This window comes from Chaetura pelagica, unplaced genomic scaffold (assembly GCF_000747805.2).
Source record: "Chaetura pelagica isolate M959 unplaced genomic scaffold, ChaPel_1.0 scaffold102, whole genome shotgun sequence".
NCBI classification, from domain to species: domain Eukaryota; kingdom Metazoa; phylum Chordata; class Aves; order Apodiformes; family Apodidae; genus Chaetura; species Chaetura pelagica.
Genome location: NW_009952483.1, coordinates 475,609 through 487,732, shown reverse-complemented (window position 1 = coordinate 487,732; position 12,124 = coordinate 475,609).

Below are 12,124 nucleotides of genomic sequence, written 5' to 3'. Positions count from 1 at the left end.
ACAAGCAAAAAAAATTAGGATATCTATGTTAAGGCATTTGCATGGGAGGAGTGCATAGACTGAATGAAGTGATACTTGCAGGATTCCAGGAGTGATAAATAAGGAGAGCAGAGTGGAACACAATGCAGGAGCTCCCTGCTAGCATTTAAGGAAAGGAGGCTCAAAAGAAATGGCAGGCAGATAAATACAGAGATGTGAAGCACAAGAGGCTGTTACTGGTCTTCTGTAGCTGTTGGTTCTAACAGTGGAACTCACAAAGCAGAGGAAACCTTTTAGCACCACACGGTTTCAGCCCAACTACTGACATAACCAAGTATTCTTAGAAGGTGTTTTGCACCCTCACAGCAAAGAATTTCTTCCTAATGTCTCACCTACATCTCCCCTCTTCCAGTTTGAGACCATTCCCCTCATCCCATCCCCCCCTGCCCTTGTCCCAAGCCCCTCCCCAGCTTTCCTGGAGCCCCTTCAGGCACTGGAAGGTGCTCTAAGGTCTCCCTGGAGCCTTCTCTTCTCCAGGCTGAACACCCCACCTCTCCCAGCCCGGCTCCAGAGCAGAGCTGCTCCAGCCCTCAGATCTGAAGTGTTGATAGAGAATGCTGTTTGTCTGTCTGAAGCCATATGCTCTGTTTACTATGAAGCCCTCTACAAGAAGCTTGGAAGAAACTATAAAAGCTATAGAAATGACCTTCAAAGCTTTTGTGTGTCAGAATTAAATAAATACTGATGTTAAACATCTTGTACTCAAGCAAAATTGAATGTTATGGGTCAGGTACTATGTCCTTGGAGCAGAGCAAGGGACTGTGCAGGTGACCAAATCTGTCCAGGGGATGTGTGTGCATAAATCTGTGTTAAACCTCCATTTAAAAACTCTGGTTGAAATGTGAGTGCCTCTCTTGACCTAATCTCATGGAATTTTCATAAATAACATGGGGAGTTGTTCTGGTTCAGTCCTGGGTGAGGATGGAGCTGGGAGTGAGTGGGTGAGAGACAGAAGTTTCTTCCCTGGCTTGGGCATCTCTGCCACCCCTGTTTGACCTCTGGGCTTGTTTATCCTTGTCTGTTTCTGGTCATTTAAAGGTTAATGCTCCAAATTAACTTTTAAAAAAATTTATTTATATTTTTTTTAAATGAATGATGTACATAGTTTTGCACAGGCCACTGTAAAAATAAGGTTGTGGAATAATAGTTTTTAAATTTAAGCTCAATTAGCCAAGATCTAATTTCCTACCATAGACAGCAGGGGTGGGGATCAGGTCACACCAGGTGTTATGAGTTAAAATCTGCAATTATCTAGAAAACATTCTCTAAGGGACAGTTCTCTGGTTGCCACAGAGACAAAGATAACCCCATTACTTCCACCATTACTCAAAGACACTTCTGGTTGTTACCAAAGCTGAAAGAATTTTACCCAGGTTGCCATGGTTCACAGTCACAACTCCTAATGACACATCATTAGTTGAAGGTTTCACCTGAATGCCCTGACACCTCCAGTGCCCAGAAGGTTATGGAGGGAACACCAGGGTGCTTTAAGCACTGGGAAGACCACAGGGCACATTGAAAATATTTGTTTTCCTCCATCAGTAATTACTATGCTCAGAGTTACCATTAAAGAAAGCAATTTCAGGCTGGAGGGTTTTGAACAGCACATGGAACCATCACACTGGGTAATGCTATTTAATTGCAGAGCTGTAACAATAACCAATATTTCAGCAGCCTTAAAATGTAAGTCTTAGCTCAGTAACCTTTAAGATTTGTTATTCTTTGCCTTATCATTGAGTTGTAACGTCGTCTTGGTGGTTATCTCTACAAGGTTTAAATTTCCAATCTCTTCAAGTAATTTTAGCAATCTATTATTTCTAGGCCATTGAGGAAAGGTTAAAATGAAAATTATACTGGAGGGAATAAATTCTGTTCCAAGTGCAGGTTGAAAACATCTCAGCCTTAGAAAGCAGCAAGGTTTCAGGGGAAGAAGAACTTATCAAGGGAAATGAAATGACTGGTAACTATTGATTAAAGCAGTTTGAGTGAGGGAATGTGGAAAGATTTTTATTCCCCCCACTGAAGTAATGGAGAATTTACAATGCATGAGGTAAACTGCTTCTGCCTCTGAGCTGCTTTTGCAAGACTGAGTTAGACTTTTAGCATTGGATTACAGGAATGGAAAATTTCATTCTCAGGAGTAAGCAGGAAGAGCAGCATCCATCTCTGCCCTGCCATCCACCCCATTTCAATGAAGCTTCGTGGCACAGGAGAAACAGCCAGCACAGGCATTTGGGAACAGCACTGAACCCAGCTGAAAAGGGATTCTTGAGCATTAAGAACCCATGGATCCCAGCTCAAATCACCTTCACGACTGAAATCCACATGGCTGTGTTGGGCAGAAGTTGAGTGTCATTTATCTTGAGTGATGGGCTGGCTGATCAGCTTGTGCTCACTGCAGCACTGAGCTTTTGGGGATGCTCATGGCTTTGGTGTCTCCTCCTGCCCCACACCTCATGGCCATCCTTGCTGCTGGGCTTTGGAGGGAGCCGAGTAGATCTGGGCTGTAGCCCTGATCCTGCAAGTCAGGCCCATCCTAGGGAACAAAACTCATTTGTACCTGAGAAACAGCAGCAGCAACAAAATCTTTATAAAAAAACCCCCAACAAACCACTAGCCCTTCTGGCTCTGTTTATTTTTCAGTACAATAACAGCAGTTGAGTTTATTAATTTTTACAGCACTGTTGGGAAATTGAATAGTGCTATAAAGGGCAGTTTAAAACCTCTCTAATTGTCTTATCTCTTCAAATAAAAGCATGCCCTGGGAATTTTAAAAAAATAGAGACTATCAAGTGGATAGACCCATTGCTGGGAGTGTTTTCCCTCTTACACAAGCAGAGTCCCAACACAATAGACAATAGCCCCTGTGGTTTGTTTTGGGGGTGAATATGCCAAGGCTCACTAAAAAAGGGGTTTTGTTCATCAAGCCCTGTCTGCTCCGGGCTCCTTGGGAGCTGCCACGTGTGCAGAGCAAATTGCAAGGCACCAAGGGCTCTTGTCTAATCAGCCAGTTGTTCAAAAACAAATAATTCAGTCATTTAATGTGTTTTCACATAGTAAAACTGTGTCGGGGCTGGTAGGGATGAATGGGGCACCTTCAGTGAAAGGAACAACCAGTCTGGAGGTGAGGCTGAAGGAGGTATGTAGGTTTTATGCTAGGGCACAGACTTTTAAAGCCCAGAGTCCCATTAGAGGCAGAGGGAAGAGGAAAATGAATACTACAGAGCAGGGCTGAGCAGTCTGCACCTCTGCATACCCTGCAAAATGTCACTGTATGTTCATGCAAAGGTTTAACACGCTGCGATTTAAAAAAAAAACCACAAATTTCTCAGATGTGCATAGTATGGATGTGTCTGTATCAGCAATATATCTACACAGGGAGAGCCTGCCTCTCTTCTAACACAGCACACACATACAAAAGTGTGTTCCCTGAATCAGTTTTCTTCTGGTTTTGTTTAGCCACAGAGCTAAACCACAGAGACAGCCCCAACGTGGAAATTAGTGCCTGTTTTGCTCTTCTGCCCATTTTATGGCATTCTAATAGTTTCAGAAGGCAGCCAAGCCCTTCCAGCTCACACCTCTCTGAGGCTGACAGCAGGACCCAGCTTCATCCCAGCTTGTCCCACCAGCCCATCATCCTGGCCTCAGGGCTTGCTGCCACCACGGGTGGCCAACCTCCTGCAAAGGTGGCTTCCCTTGCTTCTCCTCAAGACAGTGTTTTTCTCATAGGTCATGCTCCTCTGAAGTTCTTCCTGCTTTTGATAGTGCTTTTCACAGTTGCAGTTTTATTTTATTTGTTGGAGGCAAATGAGACTTTTGAGGCAGTGACTGTAATGAGGAGGTTTTGCCTTTGGGGATCATCTCTGCTACTGACAGAGGTTGGAAGGTGCTTTATGCTTTCCTGGATAAGGAAGGGAGAAAAAGAATAAGAGCAGCAGATCTCAGATGGTACTTCCACCTTCCTTCACAAGATCAAACAGCTCCACATGTTTCCCAGGCCTGCTGTGCTATGAGCTGCAGGTGGAAAGACATGCAAGGACGTGGGACAAATAGGTGACAAACTGTGTTTGGAAAGAGGGCATGACAGGCTCTCTCTGCATCCTCTGGATGTTCTTCCAAAGTCTTGCAAAACATCTTTTCTCCATATACCCCAAACCTACAACCGATGGGAATGGGTTGGTTTTGACCCAGTCCTGGGGATGACCCTTCTCCTTCCCACTCTCCTCCATGTGCAGCCTCCAACAGGCAGACAAAAGGTGAATCTTAATCTGTTTTTTTTTCAGGATGAAAGACACCATCTGTGGCATATCCTCCTGTTTATGGCTGCTGCTTCCCTGCTGACTGAAAACTGCTGTGTGTGTCCATGCAGAGCCTCTCCAGTTGATGAGCTTCTTGGGTGTTTTTAAGGGCATGAGTCACGTAATAGTGCAGAGGGAAAGTAATTTCAGGGCTATTTCTGAACGTGTGCTTGGTACCTGCTTTGAAATCTTGCCTCAAAGAGAAATTGGTAGGTCCACAATGCCCAAAGGCAAAAGTCCTGATGAATTCCAGACAGAGGAGGTTGGGTGGTAATTCATCTAGCAGCTTGAGGAGGACTCTGGACCTCTCTTCCAGATAATTGAACTTTAATTTATTTAAATTTAATGGAAAACCATATGGAGAGGAACAGAAAGCTAATTTAAAGCAGTGCTCAAAGCAATCAATATGTTAACAGATTCCTTCAACTTTTCACACTTGGTTGCTGAAAAATATTTAAAATGTATGTTTTTTTAAGCTGGTATTATGAAAACACAGGCTTTCTGGCATGTTGATTTCAAAACTCAAGAGCCAAAAGAAGCCTCTGTTATGAAAATGCACTTTAAAAGCACAAATCATTTTGTTAGAAGTGAAAATGACAACTGAGTTGTCTTTCATCAAACATCTCATGTCGCTGAAGTCTTCTAGGAAGACAAGTAGGAATCCCATAAAGGTTCAACTCACTGGCCTTCCTACAGCCGGGAAATAAGAGCAAGAAAAGTAGTTGTAAGAATCATGTTAACAGGTTGAAATTGGCAGTGAGAGAACACGGAGGAGCCCTGGAATATAAATGGAGTAAATACAGATGAGAGCAGGAGAGAGCGACTTTACCAATCACACACATCGAAGATGAGAGACAAAATTGTATCAATTTTTGTATTTTCCACATTCCTTGGGTGAACCTCAATGTGAGGTCTTTCCATCCTGAGTTTTGGGAACAGACTTGCACCAGGTTTTCAATGGCAGGATATATAATGCTAGGTTTCTACTCTTCAATGTTGAAATTCCAATGTTGACTCTCCTCTGTCCCACATTCAAATGCTCATACTGTTTTCCTTGCAGACAGGTACAATTTAAATTTTTTATATGTTAAACAAACAAACTGTAGGCAATTTAAGATGCTAGAGAATAATAAATGATCTAATTATATTTTATCTTATAAAAATACACTGGTTTAGTCAGTGAGCCATGAGCTTTATAATTGCAATTTGTAATTTATGTTACAGCTCCATCTTTGTCAAGCTTGAGGGAGTGAAAACTGTAAAAATGAGTGAAAGCCCCTTCTTTCCTGAAGTTTAATAACTTGAGATTTGTAAGAAGGCTGGAAGCTGAAGGGACCAGTTACTCCCTGCAATGAACTTTGAGCAACCCATACAAAGTCTATGGAAATTCTATAAATAGTCACCAGTCTAACCTCACTGAAGGCAGGTCTGGCTTCTCTGTGGCTTTTAAAAAAAACAATTATTCTAAGCAGCTTTTAAAGAAAAGTTTCTTTTTTTATTTTTTTTTCTTCTTCTTCTTGCAAGCAAATGATCCTGCAGCTTTTTTCAGTAGCTGAGGCCTGGAATTCATTTCACATTTGCCAAGTCCTCTCTCAGAAACTTATTAGCACGTTGGTAGAGCTCTGCAGAGATTAATAGTTCCAAAGGAAAAAGAGCAAATAATGGCCCTAAAAAGCTCTAAATTAGCCTTTTCTTTTCCTTTTTTCCTTTATTTTAATTTTTATTTCGATAATGTACCATTTCTTCTCTTTCTTTGTATCTTTTCCCTCTTGGATTTGGTCTGTCTTGGGATAGTCTTGACTCTAGAGCAGCAGATAATTAAAATTCCTGCAAACACTGCTTATTTCTTGCAAGATCAATGGAATAGTGAAATTCAGGGATGCCAAAAGAAAATTAAAGACTCTTTTAAATAAAATGCATCATCAAATTGATATAATTAAAACATTTGACTTTCAGTGGCCAGCCTACTGCCAGCAATTTCACCTACAGCAGAGTGCAGAGGAACTGGAAATTACACTTTCTGTGAGGTTTTTAAGGCTCTAGGAAAAACAAAAATTATGATCAGTGGAAAAAAAAAAGCCACTAAAATGCCAACATGCCCAACACACAGGACAAGGCCAGTAGTAGTGCCCCAGGGTGCCCACAAGAACTGAGAGGCTGGGGGGTGAGATGCATGTTTGATATTTGGCCTGGATCTCCCTCCCTCCCAGGCTGTCCCTGCCAGGGGAGCTGAGGGGCTGCTCCTTCCTCACCTGATCTGATGGTTGGGTGGCTTTGGGCAGCTGACTTGGCAGAAGACAAGAAAAACCCTCCCAACTCAAAAAGTCCTTGTGGTCTTCCAAGCCTCCAGTGGTCAGAAGAACAGAATTAAGAACAGAATTAAGAATAACCTAAGTAGGGTGGAATCAAAATTCATCAACAACTGATCAAAAAAATCTCCTGTCAGCTCCTTGTGGGGAAAAACACCTTTCAAAGCCTTCAGTTTCAAGCTTGAGGATTCCTTCCATTCTGCTACCAAATCCTACCCAGAAAGCTGCTAAGATCCATCTTAAAACAGTTTAGATTCCATCTCCCACCACTGTGTTTGATGGAGCGTTTCTAAAATTCAGGATGGTGATTAGAGACCTTTTAATTCCACACTTAAATGTATTCAAGACCTACATATACATATATATGTGTGTGTATATGTATCACTGTATATATATATATATATATATATTCATTTCATCTTGTACTAGCCTTCCACTCAGATAATTCTGGCTATCCACAGATGATTTTTCTGGAAAACTATCACATCTTCCTTGGTCTTTCATCTTCTGGCTTCCTCTGGGTTGCCTGAGCAGCTGAGTTTGTTAAGCCACTGGCTTTGGCTGTGAGATGTGAGGCTGTGCTGATCTTGCTGTTCCTGCAGTTCTGACAACAATGTGGTGACAATAATGTGACAATAATGATGGTGGCTTTAGGAAATGAATGTTGTTAAGTGGCTGAAATTTTGAAATGGAGAGCTATGGAGAGGGAAGGTAATAAGATGGTCTTAAACAATTCACACAGGATTTTAGGGGGTTCCTCAATGGCTAAATTGGCATTTGTATTTTTTACATGTTGTGTAGTTTCTTCTATTCATTTGGGGTCTTCTATTTGAAGCCTATACCCAAACATTGAGTATAGTGGTTTTAAATTGAAAGGGGGGAGATATAGATGAGGTAGAAGGAAGAACACTTTCCTGTGAGGGTGGTGAGACCCTGGCCCAGGTTGCCCAGGGAAGCTGTGGCTGCCCCATTCCTGGAAGTGTTGAAGGGCAGGTTGGATGGGGCTTGGAGCAGCCTGGGCTGGTGGGAGGTGTCCCTGCCCATGCAGGGGGGTTGGAACTGGATGATCTTTAGGGTCCCTTCCAACACAAACCAGTCTGGGATTCTGGGATTCTGTGGAGGGAAAATCCCAAACCTCTAACCCAGAATATCATGGGGCCTCCTATAATTGGACAGCTTAAATATAAGTGCCAAACATAGTAGTGTTAAGCTACACAGAAGATGAGATCTTCTCTTCCCAAAATCCCAACCAGAGCTGTGTTTAGCAATCCAGGCAGTTGCTCCCAGGCAGGACTACCAGGAGAGCCATCATGTATGGTCTGGTTCTCATTGTAAGACTTTGATGTAGGGCCCAGGGAAGAATATTGAAGCCTGAAATGACAAGTTGTAGAAAGGAGAGGATGCATATGGAGACTCGGGGAGTGTGTCGGGGGGAGGAAGGGACAAAGGAGTTTTGGCTTCTGCTCACAGGTTGTGTGCACGGCGCCTGGGACTGCACATCTTGAGCTGTGGAGCTGTGGAGAAGCAATCTGACCTGGCCTTGATGGCTCCAGAGGGGCCCCCAAAACCACTCTGAGTTTAGTAAAAGCACTAAAGTCTCTCCTGAGTCACTCTGAAGTACGGATGACATCATATCATGCTGCTAGTGACTTCCTTACACTGCACAGGGGATTAGAAGAGGTTTCTGCAGGTGCCATCAACCACAAGTGGAGCAGACATGCAAATCCCACCCACACTGAAGTGCCTGAGACACCGGGTCCCACCAGGGCCGTGTCCTTTCCTCGTGCTGATGTCTGCATTCCTACAAAGTCCTTCTGACTCAGGCTTTTTAATATCATGAAGAGTGTTAGTGAAATAGTGAAGATATAATAGTTTCTCCTGGAAGCCTGCATCTGTGTCGTGGTGTCTGAGTGCATTTGCATAATTAAAATAATGAGTGCAGCAGAAGAAGTAGCACTAATGGATGACTCCCCTCACTCTTTACAACCAAGCACCATCTGTCATTTCCAGGAAAAGCTGGCTTTTCAGCTAACTTCATTCTTTATTAGAATTTATTATTTTTCAGTTCCATGGCAGAAAGCCTTTTCTGGTTCCCAGGATACAATTTGGGTTCTATAAATCAAGTAGTGCAGAAAAATGTCAGATGTCTGTTGAGGAGAATAATGAGTGCTGCTGGCATGCTCTTCTGCCTGAGAAATGCATTTCTCTCTGGAAAATCTTGCTGGAGTTGGGAACTCTTGGCCTGACTGACCTTCCATCTATCACATTATTTGGATTGTCTGCAGAGAGCAAATCCTTTCCTCCTTTAGGATTTCCCTCCCAGCTTCTGAACCTTGACTCACAACTGGTCCTCACCTTCATGGCTGCACTCCTGTTTGAACACAGACATAGGTGTTGTCTTTCCTTGGACTTTTCCAAGGTGGATGGAAAAGACTGGGTGGTTCAATGTGATTTATGGTGGTTGTTTTCCTTTTTTTCCTTCCTCAGCGTTGGTGTATGTCTTAGGCACTACCTGGCAGGGAGAAAGGCCAGGAAGGAAGAGAGCCTGAGCTGTGGGTCTGAAGCTGGGGCAGGGTGGGAGTCTCTGCACAGGGTAAAGAAATAGTCTCTGTTTCTGAGGCTCACCCTTCAGAACCTTTGCTCCTTTGGGGCAAGAAGGGGAAAAGTTAAAAAAACATGAAAATGCCTGTTCTTGCTGAGGTTGACATGTTTTCCATCCATTCCCTTTGAATGTGGTTTCATCAGCAGATGAAACTGGAGACCATGTCACCCTCCCCCCAGTTTAATAGAGAAACTTGTTCCTGCCTCCTTTTGTATTTCACTTTCTACCCAGAGCTCTCCTAACCTCAGTGCCACAGGCTCTCAATATACTTCTTGTCCCATAGCTCCTTGCCCTCATTTTATGGACAGGGAGTGGATCACAGAGACTGAGATCTTTCTTGTGAGATCCATACCTGCTGCTCCACAGATCTGGACTCGTGTGGCATCAGGGTGGTGAGCAGGGAATCAGACCTGGGCTTTCCAAGTCCCTCTCACCACCACTCCAGAAAACCCATCAGAAACACTCCACCCAGCATGGGACAGACCTTTCCAGCAGGAACACTGTTTTCTGCAGCACCAGGAGGTTGACATCCCTGGGTTAATATCTCTCCCTTGGCTGGGTGGACTGGCTGGATGGCAGAGTATGCCCACGAGTGCAGCTTTTCCATCACTGTTCCCAGCATCCCAGCCCTCCACGGTCCCTGGTTTCTGCACAAAGCAAGAAATTCCTGTGGTGATGTTTCCAAGTGCCAGCACATGTGGACTGCTCTCCGCATACATATTTGTCCTGCTCCCATTTCAGCACGATTTAAGGCTGTGGGGAAAACAGTCACAAAGAGGGAGGGAAAAAAAAAACCCCAAACCAACCCCCAGACTCTCCAAGAGGACTGAGGCTGGGCAACTTGATTTCATACTTAGCAATCACCATCTGCACTGAGATAATTAGACTCCAAAGTCGAAAGAAAAGAGCCAGATGTTTCCACACCTGCTCAGCAGAGATTCTGCCTTTGATTGGGACAATTTAGCATATGAAATGAAACTGCCTCTAGTTAGAACTGGAGCTTAATGTTTGTCAGTGAAAAATAAAGAAATAAATCTGCTTGGTAGGAGGAAGCTCTGACAGGAACAAATAACTTGTGAAAACCAGCAAGATAAAGGTAGGTCTGTTGCTGTAATAGCAGTAATTTTGAGAAACAAAAGAAGTCTACAGGCCATCCCTGCGCACCAAAGAATTTGTAAGAAACACATATGGAAAACTCATGATGCTTGTAAGTTTTCAGCTGGATTGTCAGTTTTTCCCTTAACTTCAGTACTGGACTAGAATAAAGTCCTCAATGACTTCATGAGTTACCTCAGCATAAGGTCTTATACCTTTTGATACTTTTCTTTTTTGTGCACCTCAATTCCAGTTGTCAGGAATCAACAGAAGAGACTGTAGGAGGATGGGGAAAGAAAAAAAAATGATTTTGAGAGACAGAGCTAATTAAGATTCTAGACTATTGGAAAATCCCAATACCAGAGACCATGAAAGGTCAGGTAACTAAGAAACAGTCAAATTAAATTTACTTTCCCCTTTAGCTTTCCAAGAAAACTTCAGCAGCCACAGAACATTTCAGACCCAAAGGAAAACTGCATGGAAATATTAGGTGCATTTTAGAGAAAGAGCTTATTTTAGTGCTGTCTCAACAGCACTACAATATTGCTTTAAACTAGGCAGATCTCTCTGAGCTGCTAGAACAGAAATCAGTAGAAAACCAGAACACACACCAATTATCTGATTATCCATCCTTCTGTGGACACAGAACCAACCTGGGGTTGCTCAGAGTCCACTCTGTGGCTGACCTTTCACACTGCAGTGTTGTAACCTAATAACTTCCAATACTTAATGGGAAACGTGTGGTCACAAATGAAATCTCTCTGGACTGGTCAGGAAGAGGAATGACTGCAACTCTGCCAGAAGGAAAGAGGTCACCATGTTCAGATAGCTTTATGATATTAGCTGACTGGCTACTGGGAGAGCCAGGCATGTCCTACCCAGTGGCAGCTGGTATCAGACCTCACCCTCTGGCCAGACAGGCACCAGTATAGTGAATCTCTGTGTCTGTGGGATCTATTCATCACTTCCCAGCTGGAGTCATTGAACCATCATCTGATGGTTCACTGCAACATCACATACTGGGATATGATTTCCTGTCTAATAACATTTCTAATTCAGACACAATTAATATTGAATTTTTTTTATTTTTTATTTTTCCTGAGAAAATATCCTACTGAGCAGTTTCCCCATATGGTTAAAGTTACACAGAAGGATTTTTGTAATGAGCTGTTGCACAGTTACATAAAAATATCTTGCAGCTACAATGAACTTCACTAGATCAGAGTCCTCAAACAATTCTTCCCAAGCTGTTCTTGTTCTCCAGCATCCTTTCTGCAAGGCATGCATAACTGACTAGATTCCTGTGAACATGCTGGCAAAGTCCATTTGAGGGTCAATTCATTCCCCAAGCAAAAGGGACCCAGATCTAAATTTAGCTGCTCCTGGGTGTGCTATTGTGCAAAAGCTGGACTTTTTATATATGTTTGCAGCATCAGGGTGTGTAGTTGCTCTTCCTCTCTCTCACCCTTCTGCTCCTCTCTTCTCCTTCACTCATGGTTTCCTGCTGGTCTCCCTCATCACTGCTCATTGCATCCAGGGTCTTCTTTTCACTGTGCTGCTCAATCTCATCACAGTCAATGAAATGTCTCTTCTCCCATCCATCAGCTGCAAGCCTCTTACCTTTATCTCAGGGGCTCTTCATTAGCAAATTGCCCCCAGGGCTTAGATGAGCTTGAAGTATTAAGCTTTTCTTCTCCCTCCATGCCTGCAGAGATCTCAGCCCACTCCATCTTTTTGTTCCTTCTGCACTCCTTGATCTTCCCCACCACGTCCACATTTCC